Source organism: Chrysochloris asiatica, unplaced genomic scaffold, assembly GCF_000296735.1.
Source record: "Chrysochloris asiatica unplaced genomic scaffold, ChrAsi1.0 scaffold00044, whole genome shotgun sequence".
In the NCBI taxonomy this organism is placed as follows: Eukaryota; Metazoa; Chordata; class Mammalia; order Afrosoricida; family Chrysochloridae; genus Chrysochloris; species Chrysochloris asiatica.
This window is the reverse complement of record NW_006408562.1, coordinates 8,805,194-8,816,841: the sequence shown is the minus strand read 5'-3', so window position 1 is coordinate 8,816,841 and position 11,648 is coordinate 8,805,194. Positions and strand designations below refer to the sequence as shown.

Below are 11,648 nucleotides of genomic sequence, written 5' to 3'. Positions count from 1 at the left end.
TCGGATTATTACAGCAACAAAAAACTTTTCTCTGAAGCCTTTCTCTACAACCCTGGGCTGTGGTACTCAAACCATTAGAATGGATTTAAACTATGAAACTTCAAAACATCGTAACTCAATTAGCATGGGTGTTGTCAGATTTGGAAAACTGACTACTTAACTCTGGTAGCATAGCGGTTAAAAGTGTGCAATGCTACCAGCTGTTCCTAGGGAGAAAGATGAGGCTTTCTGCTCCTATAAAGATTTATAGCCTCGGAAACCCTACTCAGACTCACTATGAGTTGGAACTGACTCCACGGCACATAACCACCACCAACAACCACCACCACCATCACCATCATCACCACCACCATCACCATCACCACCACCACCATCACCACCATAGTGGAATTATATTTAGTTCAAATCCACCTGTGATACATACAAATCAAAGCTAAGGATATAAATGAGAAACTGCAATGATAACCCTGGAGTGATAAACTGGGAATCTCTATTTTTAACATTGACCTAAATTTCTATATTAAATTAATGTGTTTAGGTGATATTGAAATAGTAACCTACTTAAGGCATCTTAAATGTGCTTATTATATTATGAGGCTTAAAGAAAACCAATATTTTATAAATATACTTTGAAGACATAATAAGGGTAATTGTTGTAGACAGTATAAATGGTTTCTTGGCATACATGATGCAAATACATAATGCAGACATGTGGATATTATTGCTATCTGGTAATTATATTTATATTTCAGGGTATTTTTATATAAAGCAAAAATAATACACTTGGTAAGTTTGATATACTCATTATCTTTAATAGTTTTTCTAGAAAACTGTATATATTTGTAATCATGATATAAAGATTTTTTATGAAGAATCTACTACCTCAATGTAGTCCCATCAAATATTGAAATTGCCTTAGCCTATTCATGCAACTTCAGCTTAGAGTTTTAATACTCCAGAAGTTTTCATTAAGGACTGTTTTTATAAAACTGCCAATACCTCAAACTTAGAATTTTTTGTAAATGGAACAGAGTATACATCTGAAACTAAATGCCCCTACTGTGCTAAAATGGGTTTCCTGAGGTAGCACTATAGGTAGGGACTGGACTGCTAACCACAAGATCATGGATTCAAACCCACTAGCCTCACCTGGAAAACCCTCTATAGGGTCGCTAAAAGTCACAACCAACTGGACACCACTTAAAAACAACTGTGCCAAAATAAAATCTTAGAAAAGTAAGTAGGAAACTTAGTAATATGAGGCAGCTGAGGTAGCATTTTGGTATAAAGCACTGGACCACAAGTTCAGGTTGAACCACAAGGCTGACAGTTTAAACTCACCAGCCACTCCTGGGAAACCCTAAACAGGTAGCTCTGAGTCAGAACCGACTCAGGGGTCCTTAACAACAACAACGTTACAGCAGTGAAAAGAGTTACTCGATGCATTGTGTAGCCTGAGACTATCCAGAGCAGTTGTAACCAGTTCAGATTACTTTTGATATCATGTCACAGATATTTATATGCACAGAAAAATATGCCAACGAACCACAGTATATCTTAAATTTTCTAAACTATGGTTGTCATTGTTGTTGTGAAGTGCCGTCAAGTCAGTTCTGACCCATTATTGAGTTGCTGGACCCAGGCTGCCTGCATAGGGTTTCTGAGGAGCCGCTAGTGAGCTTGAACCACCGACCTTGTAGTTCAAATAGCTTTTCAGTCTGGTGCATTAACCCACAGCGCCACACCGGGACTCCAAACTATGATTAGCGGATAAATTTTCAGGTTTCCCAAATGGCTGATACATTTCAATATTTGAATGCATCAGTGTTCATTTTCAGTCAGCAGAGGTAACCTACCAAAATTACCATTATGTTTTAGTATTAAGTGACAAATCTTTCAATAAAGTTACTGAGGAAAAAAACAAAACAAAACAAAACATGTTTACTGGTCAGAAGGAGACAGGAGGCACCTGAGACTGTGGCCCTCAAGCAGCCTTCAGATCTGGAAAGGAACTCACCCTCAATCCCCCAGTTTTAGTGAAGCAATAGATAGATACGTAGAGGAAACAACAGCCTAGTCAGGTATACTCAGGGTGGAATGATCCATGCTTCAAAATCAAAAGGGCAACCTCCTCCTAAGGACAAAGTTGAAAAGGGATTAGAGGGTGGATGGAATAAAAATAGGAAGCACACGGTGGAAGCAGGATAATGCTGTTCCATGGAGAAGAATGGGATCATGGAGATGAAACGAAGGGTATGGTTTGTTGAACGTAAAGCTGATGGTTTTGTCTGTGAAGCTTCACTCAATTCACAATAAAAAGCCGGGAATTTAAAAAAAAAAAAAAAAAAGAAATCATACTTCCGGCAAGACGGGCGGACTAGGCAAACACACTGTAAGGATCCTTGACATCAAAAATACAAGAGACAAAATAAAACAGACACAGATGAAAATTCTGGCACCCTGAACTTCAGAGGAAGGGCTGGTGAGGTGGATGGAGTGCTTGCTGGGAGGAACATCAAGAGAGGGAGACTGGCTGATGAGTGGCTGGCCAGACCCAGCTCGACCATCTTGTGAACAGTTTGGGCAGCAGTGAGAGGTCTGGCATTTGCACGGGCAGTGGAGAAGGTTCGACTTCTTCATTTACCTGATGTTCCCGGGATGACCAGGATTTCAGTTTCTTCCCCTCTGACTTACGTTATGTGGCGCTGTGGGTAATGATAATGCACTGGACTGCAAAGTCGGTTTGAACTGCAAGTGGCGGTTCAAGCTCACCAGTTGTTCCTTGGAACTCCTATACAGGATCGCTATGGGTCATAAGTGACTCAACAGTCCTTAACAACAACAACAAACCATGCTACTGCCTGTGCCACGCTGGCAGTTTCCAGATGGATCATGAGAGCGTTGCTGGACCCAGGCTGCCACCCAGGGTTTCATCCTTGCTGCCTTGGCTGCCCGGCTCCAGAATAACTATGCACGGGCCTTCCTGCGCACCAGGCCCCAGACCGGACCTACAGTCAGAGGGCAGAGACTGGACCTTAGATCTCTCCCCTTATGGTTGCTTTGTCCATGTAGAGAGAAAGGAGTGCCCTAGCCCATGCCACCATGGCTGTGGGTGTCTAATGGTTCTCCCGAAACCTGGAGGGGCTGATCCCAACAACATCGCCCTTACAAATTCACCCGGTGATTTTCTCCTCTCCCAAAACCAAAGAGCCAGAAATGCACACTCCTAGATAGTGGCGTGTTCTGATTCCACTGCTTAGCCCTGAACCTGTAGTGGAGTCGTAGGGCAGCCCAGCCTGAGCTGAGAGAGCAGAGAAGTTGTGTGGGTCCCTAGGGCTTCAGAGTCCTTGAAGAGTCAGCCTGACACTCATTTCTATGGAACTAACACATTATGACCAGCAAAAAAGCAAACGGTAAATCCAAGGGATCTTCTCCAAGGCGTGACAGCTGCATTCACAAGGGGCAAGTCAAGTCTGGCTGCTTCTCCCTCTTCTTCTACCCAGGCTGCCATTTTGTCGGAACAAGTGCAGAGGAGAGGGACTGTTTCCGTGTGGTCAGAGCTACTGTCCCAGCCCAGGGGCTCCAAGGCCACATGCTCACCCACCTGGGTTGCCCTCCACAGCAGTCAAGGACCCTGCTGAGTTGTGCCTTTTGTTTTGCTGACAATGAGAGCAGTCAAGACAGTCCTTTGAGGAGCTGAGGTGGGGCACATTCAAGCCTGACAGGGAGATGCCAGCACACTTGAGATCTCCATCTCTTGGTGAAACTGGCGGCAACCACTAAGTTCCTGGGGGTCATAGAGGGAGATGGGCACTGCCCCTGAGGCCAGCAGAGACAGACCTAGCTTTCTAAGTCTTTCCTGGCAGTTCCCATGTATAAAGGATAGGGGACCCCCTCACTAAGTTCAGCTTGTCTGCGTGTTGTTGGCAGGTGACCTCTAGGCCCTGTCCACTGAGTAGCCTAGCCCCAGCAGGCCTCACTACCTGTTTGTCTCTAGGACACTATCCCATGGACAGAGTGAGCCTCCCACCCCTGGCTAGGGACCATGCCTGCCTGGTGTATCCAGATGACTACGGAGGCATCCACAGGCACTCAGCCACCCAGACCTGCAGCCACCATGTGGGTAAAAATGCACACTGGGCCCAGTCTCCACAGGTCACGAACCTCAGAGAGGGTTGGGCCTCTTCCCTGTCCACCTACTGCGCTCAACTCTTGGCCAGACACCTAGATTGAGGCTTCTTGAATCACCAGACTGAGTTAGTATTTATTTTTCATCAGGGTGGGCAGCCTTCAGCTACATCATTAATTAGCCCTTTGCCCCTGATGTGGACCTCAGCACTCAAGTTTTCTGAACTAAACCCATAGGAGCAAGCACTTTCTGGGATTTTAGGCTTCTCCCCTGGCAAAGTTGGTTTCACAGTGCATTTGTTTTCCAAGCCTCCAGCCCCAGGCAGGCTCCCTACCACCCCATGTCTGGTGGGGTCATCCCAACACAAGGCCTTCAGGAGACGGTAGCTGCTGGCAGTGACTGACAGCTTCCTGCTATCTTTTCCTAAAGTCTGGAAGCTCAGAAGGAAATGCTGCCATCTGAACAGTTGTTCTCCAGGGCACCTACTCCTGACAGGTATTGAAGACCTGTCATGAAGGGGCTGGGTTCTGACTCACCTGTCCTAAGGAGTCAGCCCCAGCCCCCCGGGGTAGCCCAGATGCCATCCACACACATGCACGGAGCTGACTCGGTGTCTCTCCAGGAAATGAGTTGACCACTTGAACCCATCTCACTTCACTGTGCGTGCTCTAGACACAGAATTTGAGGGCTCAATCCTATCACCCACAGTCACCTGCTCAAGCCATGGGACAGACTGCCAGGAACTCAAGAAAAACTTGCAGCGGTTTCAGCCTAATCCCCTACCCTCACAGCCCACCCTCAGGAAAGCAAACAGCCTCCACTGAGAGATAGCCCAGCTGGGGCAGCACAGGAGTTGGGTTGGTCCCCCGGGTACCTAGTCGTGGGCTCCGCTGTAGCTGCTGACACTGAGCACCTCCCATTTGCAGCCTGCCTGCTCCCCAGAATAGAATACTGCACAAATCATTCCCATTTACCTGAATGCCAGCTGGCTCTCCACAGAGTGAAATCAATCACAGAGGCTCAGGGAGTGCATTGAAGCATCAGGAAGAGCTTTGACTGCTGAGGATTTGCAGCAGCTGCTCAGCTCCGCCCTCACGGGTGGCCCAGGCCCAGCCCACCAGCCTCAGTCAGGAGGATGCGTGTGCTCTGGCCACAGAAACCGGAGACAGGAAGCAGCCCAGGAAAAGTCTACTGCCTTCAGGACAGCAGCAGGAATTGCCCAGTCTGTTTGGCATCATAAACAGGGCAGTGAGCATTTATGCTTCTTAGGAAGTGTCAACTCAAGTGACTGCCAACTTTTTTCTGCTCCCTTCTAAGAATTCTCTACTGGAACTAACAAACTTGACCAGCCGCCAGACGGCAGCCTCAAGGGACACACACATAGCTCAGAAGACAAAACTCGGATGCTGGAATCCCAGGCAGACTGACCAAAGTGTATGCGCTGTGGGCAGTAGTCAGGGGTCAGCAGGATCCACCAGGCAGGAGGAGTGTGAGGCTGGTATTATGGCCTCTTTGGAGGTCTGTTCTCACTGACATCCCTCTCCTTCCTTGGGACCTGTGGACACTTGCTGTGTAACCTTTGCAGCAGCCACACCTGTCCCAGGTGTCCCTTCTGCCCCATGCACTGACCCTGGGTGGGCTGGCTCATAGTTCGTCCACAGGTTCCATGAAGAAAGAAGAGGAGATAGTTGACACCATCCCCTAACCCTATAGTGACATCACCCACACAAGAGACCCTGAACATCAGCAGGGTCACATGGCCCATGAATGAGAGAAGATTTGAAAGTGGGAGTAGGACCAGGGTGACAATTTGAGGGCCTCAGCCCTGCCTTCAGCAGGTCCTGGGTCTAATGCAGAGACAAAGGACTAGGGGCTTCTGAGAGTATAGAAGGGGATCTGCAAGAGACTGGCAGGCAGGGGCATAGATACAGCACTGGGTACACACTCAGACCCTGGGTCCCTGCCCCTTCTACAGTTCCAACCAGGGACTTCCTATAATGAGAGAATCCTAGTGACCCTTGCTAGAAATGACTTCCTTACAAAAAGTTAGTGACTTCTCAGGCGTATGTTAATGCAAAGCATGAGCTCTACCACAGACGAAAACTTTGAGGAATCATAAGACTGAAGATTCAGAGGCCCTAAACTTGAGGACTCTCCGACTCCGCGTGCTAGCTGGCTGCCGTGAGAGATTAGCTCCCATGGAGGCAGGAGTCTTAGTCCCAAGGGCATTGGGCAGTGTGCCAATGGTAAGCAATCCTCTCCAGAGGCTGAGTTCAGAGCTGTCAGTGCTGAGTTTCTCCTTTGATATATCTACAAGGGTGCACCGTCAGATTTCTCCCTTGGTGTGGCAAGACGCAATCAGGGAAGCTCACAGCACACTAGTATCTTCTTATCTAGTTTCACCTGACTGAAGAACCTTAAAGGTCAGACACTGGTGGTTCAACTCTGGGCAGGCATCCATGCCAACGCACATGGGGCAACCTGCAGGGGTTCTTGGCTCCACACAGCCCTGTGAGCTAAGCTTCACAGCCTAAGGTATAATTTTCAGAGTCTGTCAGACAGTGCTAGGCAGTGCCAAGAAGGCCCAGCGCTTTTCCACCCTTGACTGGTCAGTGGGCACAGCAAGCTGGTGCTCCTCTAGATAGCCCATGGGGATTGACCTGTCTGCATTCTAGGTACCCAGCAGGTCCTCTGCTCCAGGTCTGCCAGGGTTATCCCTGTCTCTGCTGAGACACATGGTGACACACACAAAAAGTCTCTTGGGAGTCTGAACATCAGTCACAAGGATGGACAAGCAGCGTACAAATTGGATATAATGCAGAGAATGACAGGTGGAAGAGAGGGTTAGCCTGGTTCTTTGGAAGGAGACACCTGAGGAAATAGTTGAAGACGAAGAAACAAGCTCCTTGGTGAAAATGCCAGATCAGAAAACAGGATCCTGGTCTGTGTGGAGAGAAACAGGCTTTGCTGGGCTTCTAAAACTGAGGCTGGGTGTCAAGTACCTTATAACAATCTTGAGAAGGCTGACAGTTTCAGAATCATTGTAAGTTCATGTCTATGATAGCTTAGGTTTTGTGTCAACTTGACCAGCCAGGATTCTCATTGGTTGGCAGTGAGGATGTAGTCATCCCCTGTGATGGGATCTAATATAATCAGCTCTGTGATGAGGTCTGTTGAACAGCCAGTCAGGGGTAAGAACGTTTCCTTGGGGGTGTAGTTGCTTCCAATATATTAGACACTGAGGCAAAGCGTGCTGGCTTTCTGCTGGGTCTGGATCGTGAATCTCGCTCATCATCTGGACTACAGTTCTTCAGACCTGAACCAGTAGCCTGCACTGTTCCCTGCCGATACTGGGAGTCGTCAGTAAGCCTGCCATCTTACTTGTCTGACCTACCTGCTTGCCATCTTACCTGCCGACCCATGATTCATCTGACCCACTTGGGACTTGCCCACATCTACAACTATGTTGGAGTCCTATCCTGTGTGGCTTGGTAGGATAAGCACTGGACTGCCAACCTTGGCAGTTCAAACCCACCAATCACATCTCAGAAACTCAATACAAGGTTGCTATGAATCAGAAGCAACTCAGCAGCACTTAACAAAATAATAAACAACTGTGTAAGCCATTTCCTTGATATAAAGTTCTCTCTATAAACATACAGCTTTACTGGTTTTGCTTCTCTAGAGAACACAGCCTCAGACATTTGGTACTGAGAATGTTTCTAGAGAAACAAAATCATGACGATGGATTTTCTAAAATGGTTCTCAAGTCTGACTGATTTTGGTAATAAAGGCACTGATAACTCTGCCTCCACTAGTAAAGAGAATGAGGATGCTGCTAACCCAGGGAGTGAGGTGACAATATCAATATGCGAAATATCGCCACCAGTAGATCAGTATTGGAGAGAAGCGTGGCTCTGGGGGATTGTGTGTTTGATACTTTCTGCCTTTGTCAGGATGAGGAGTGTAGAGAACTGCTCTAGTTATAACAGTCCAAATGGTCAAGGAAAGAGATGTGCACGCACCACATAGAAGACTGCAAGAGTTTCACTTGTGCCCCATAAGAAAGCCTTATTTCTTGTAGTGTTGTCATTGTTAGGTGCCATTGAGTCAGTTCCGACTCATAGCGACCCTGTATAGAACTTCCAAGGAGCGGCTGGTGGGTTTGAACTGCCAACTATGGTTAGTAGTGCAGTGCTTATCCAACAGTGTCACACCTGATGTTGCCAGCTGAATTCCCAACCTCATATGGTGGCTGATGTTAAAGTGAGGGCACTGATTGGGAAGAAATGGGATCCTGAAATTTGGAAAGGGGACATATGGATAGATAACCAAGAAGCTGGGGACATCGACGTCCCTAAGTTCCTTTGAATTATTTCTCTCAGCAGAACCAGCTCTCTTAGCCTCTGGTGATGAGGTTAATAGGAATAACCTGGGATTGAAGAGGCAGGGAATCAGGAGTCAGAAGGACGAGCAAGGAGACCTCGCCAGGTGAGGCCAACCAATCAGATTAACGGAGTTACCCAACGAACTGAGGCCAGCAACTATGCAGACTTGGAGCATGCGTAATTTAGCGGACTAGTGACCTCAGGATGCTACTCACCTCATTATAATACGAAATCACACACCCACTAGGGCCATGCCAGATCTGATCAAGACCAAATTAGGACAAGAAAGGGGTGGCCACCCCATCTCCAGAATTCTCCTCCCATTCTGGTGAAAGCCACCACTATCCCTTGCGTCTATAACCATATGTTAGAATCTAATCAGTGCAACCCAGACCTGAGATCCTTTCTGGGTTTATTCCACTCTGCGGCGGAGACGTCCCTTAAGGATGTATTTTCTCTCTTTACCAATAAACTGCTTTCGCCCAGGTTGGTTGTGTGATGCAGTGATTGATTTTCCGGGACGGTCGGGAACTCAACCCCGGATTCTTTGGGTTAGTTGAGGGAGAAAAGCCAGAAGGAGGATTACAAGATGAACCAAGCGGTACCTGAGGAGTCCTTGTCTAAGATACTGCTTGGGGCAGCAACTGGAGAACTGTCCAGGGAATCATTGATGACATTAATATTACATGAAAGTAAAATTTTACTAAAGATAATTCAAAAACGGCTGCACAGAACATTGACAGGGAACAGCCGTAGATTCAAACTGGATTCAGATGAGGACATGGAACGAGGCACATCATCATTGACAACACATGAAGCTTGGCTGAAAGCAAAGCATACCAGAAAGATGGTTACTTGTTCTTCATTGACTATGCAAAGGCTTTTAACTGTGTGGATCATGACAAACTACAGACAACAATGCAGAGAATGAGTATACTGGAATACTTAATTGTGCTCATGGGAACCTGTACATAGGCCAAGAGGCAGCCATTCTAACAGAACAAGAGGACACTGAATGGTTGAAAACCAGGAACGGTGCGTACCAGGGTTGTATTCTTTCACAATACTAGATTATATGAAGAAGAATGTGGCATCAGGATTGGAGGAAGACTCATTGACAACCTGCAAGATTCAGATGATACAACCTTGTTTGCCAAAAGCAAAGAAGATTTAGCATATTTACTGAGGAAGATCAAAGACTATGGCTTTTGATATGGGTTGCACCTCAATGTAAAGAAAATGAAAATCCTCACCACTGGACCAATAAATAACATCATGATAAATGGAGAAAAGACTGAAATTGTTAAAATTTTATTTTGCTTGGATCTACCATCAACACTCACGGAAGCAGCAAGTTAAGAAATCAAACGATGTACTACATTAGGCAAATCTGCAGCACAAGACCTTTTTTAAGTGTTGAAAAGCAAAGATGTCAGTTTGAGGACAAAAGCATCCCTGATCCAAGCCATGATATTTTCAATATTCGTTGTCCAAATGTTTGATATACATGGGAAAGTTGGACAGTGAATAAGGAAGACTGTAGAAGACTTGATGCATTTGAATTATGGTGTTGGAAAAGAATATTAAAGGTACCATGGACTGCCAGAAGAACAAACAAATCTGTGTTGGAAGAAGTATAACCAGAATGCTTGTTAGAAGCCAAAATGGCCAGACTTTGTCTCTCATACTTTTGACATATTATCAGAAGTCCCTGGAGAAAGAGGTAGACCCCACCCCACCCCCAACGAGCTGAATTGGAACAGAGACAACAGCAAATGGGCTCAAGTGCAGCAGCAATCGTGAGGTTGGTGCAGGACTGAGTTTTCTTCTGTTGTACACAGGGTCACTATGCATTGGAACCGACTCGACAACACCTAACAACAACATAACAACAAATCACAAATCACCTGATAACAGATGCCTTACAAGACATTGTTGATTATTCCCAGGAAACAAAACCATCACCCATTTTTGCTTCTAGATCTATGTTGTTGTTGTTAAGTGCCAAGTCAAGTTGGTTCTGACTCATAGTGACACTGTATAGGATTTCTGAAGGGCACCTGGTAGGTTTAAGCTGCCAACCTTGTGGTTAGCAGTCCAGTGCTTATCCTATAGCACCACACCATGAGCCCCAAAAGATGAAGTACAAGTTGTAACACAGGAAGAGGTACACTACATTGCAAAAAAAAAAAAAAAAAAAACCTGCTTGATTTTTCTAAAATTCACCAACAGATATTTGGAGACTATGTGTGGGAATGGCTAGTAAGGTTCTAAGATAATTATGTAAGGAACATAAAATTGGATCAGAGTTTCTGATCTGGACCCACTAAGCACAAATTCTTCATTCAGTGTTTCAGCTCAAGAGGGTCTAGTAGTTTATTGGTTGGTTCACGGAAGCATGAGTTGTTCGGTGGCCTGCTTAAATAAATCAAGTTGAAGTACCAGACCTGCCTTGGTACAGTAGAAAAGGTATCCAAAGATTTAGGGAAATTGGCATGCTGGAGTAGATTTATCAGAATACACCCATAAGCCCACATAAAAAGTCCCCCAAAGACACAACTTTTACCACAACAGCAGGGAACAGATTTGGATTGCTATTTTGTATAGATCTGATTTGACAGAGGGAATTGCTCTAATTAAGACACCTAACTATATGGACCTCACCAGATGGAATACACAGAAACCAAGTTGACTACATCTGTGGAAAGACATGATGGAAAAGCTCCATATCATCAGTCAAAACAAGGCCAGGGGCAGTTTGTGGAATACACCATCAATTGCTCATATGCAAATTCAAACTGAAGCTGAAGAAAATGAAAACAAGTCCACAAGAGCCAAAATATGACCTTAAATATAGCCCTCCTGAACTTAGACATCATCTGAAGAACAGACTTGATATATTAAACACTAAAGACTGAAGACCAGAAGAGTTGTGGGATGACATCAAGAACATCATACATAAAGAAAGCAAAAAAGTCATTAAAAAGACAAGAAAGAAGGAAAAGATCAAAATGGATGTCAGAAGATATTCTGAAACTTGCTCTCCAGCGTAGAGATGCAAAAGCAAATGGAAGAAATGAGGAGGTACAAGAGCTGAACAAAAATTTCAAAGGTTAGCTTGAGAAGACAAA

At 45.6% G+C, this 11,648-nt stretch overlaps 1 pseudogene; it reads left to right on the top strand.

Moving 5' to 3' along the window:
• The first annotated feature begins 4,045 nt into the window (after positions 1 to 4,045).
• The window catches only part of LOC102841203, a 12,667-nt pseudogene continuing 5,064 nt past the window's right edge, over positions 4,046 to 11,648 (top strand).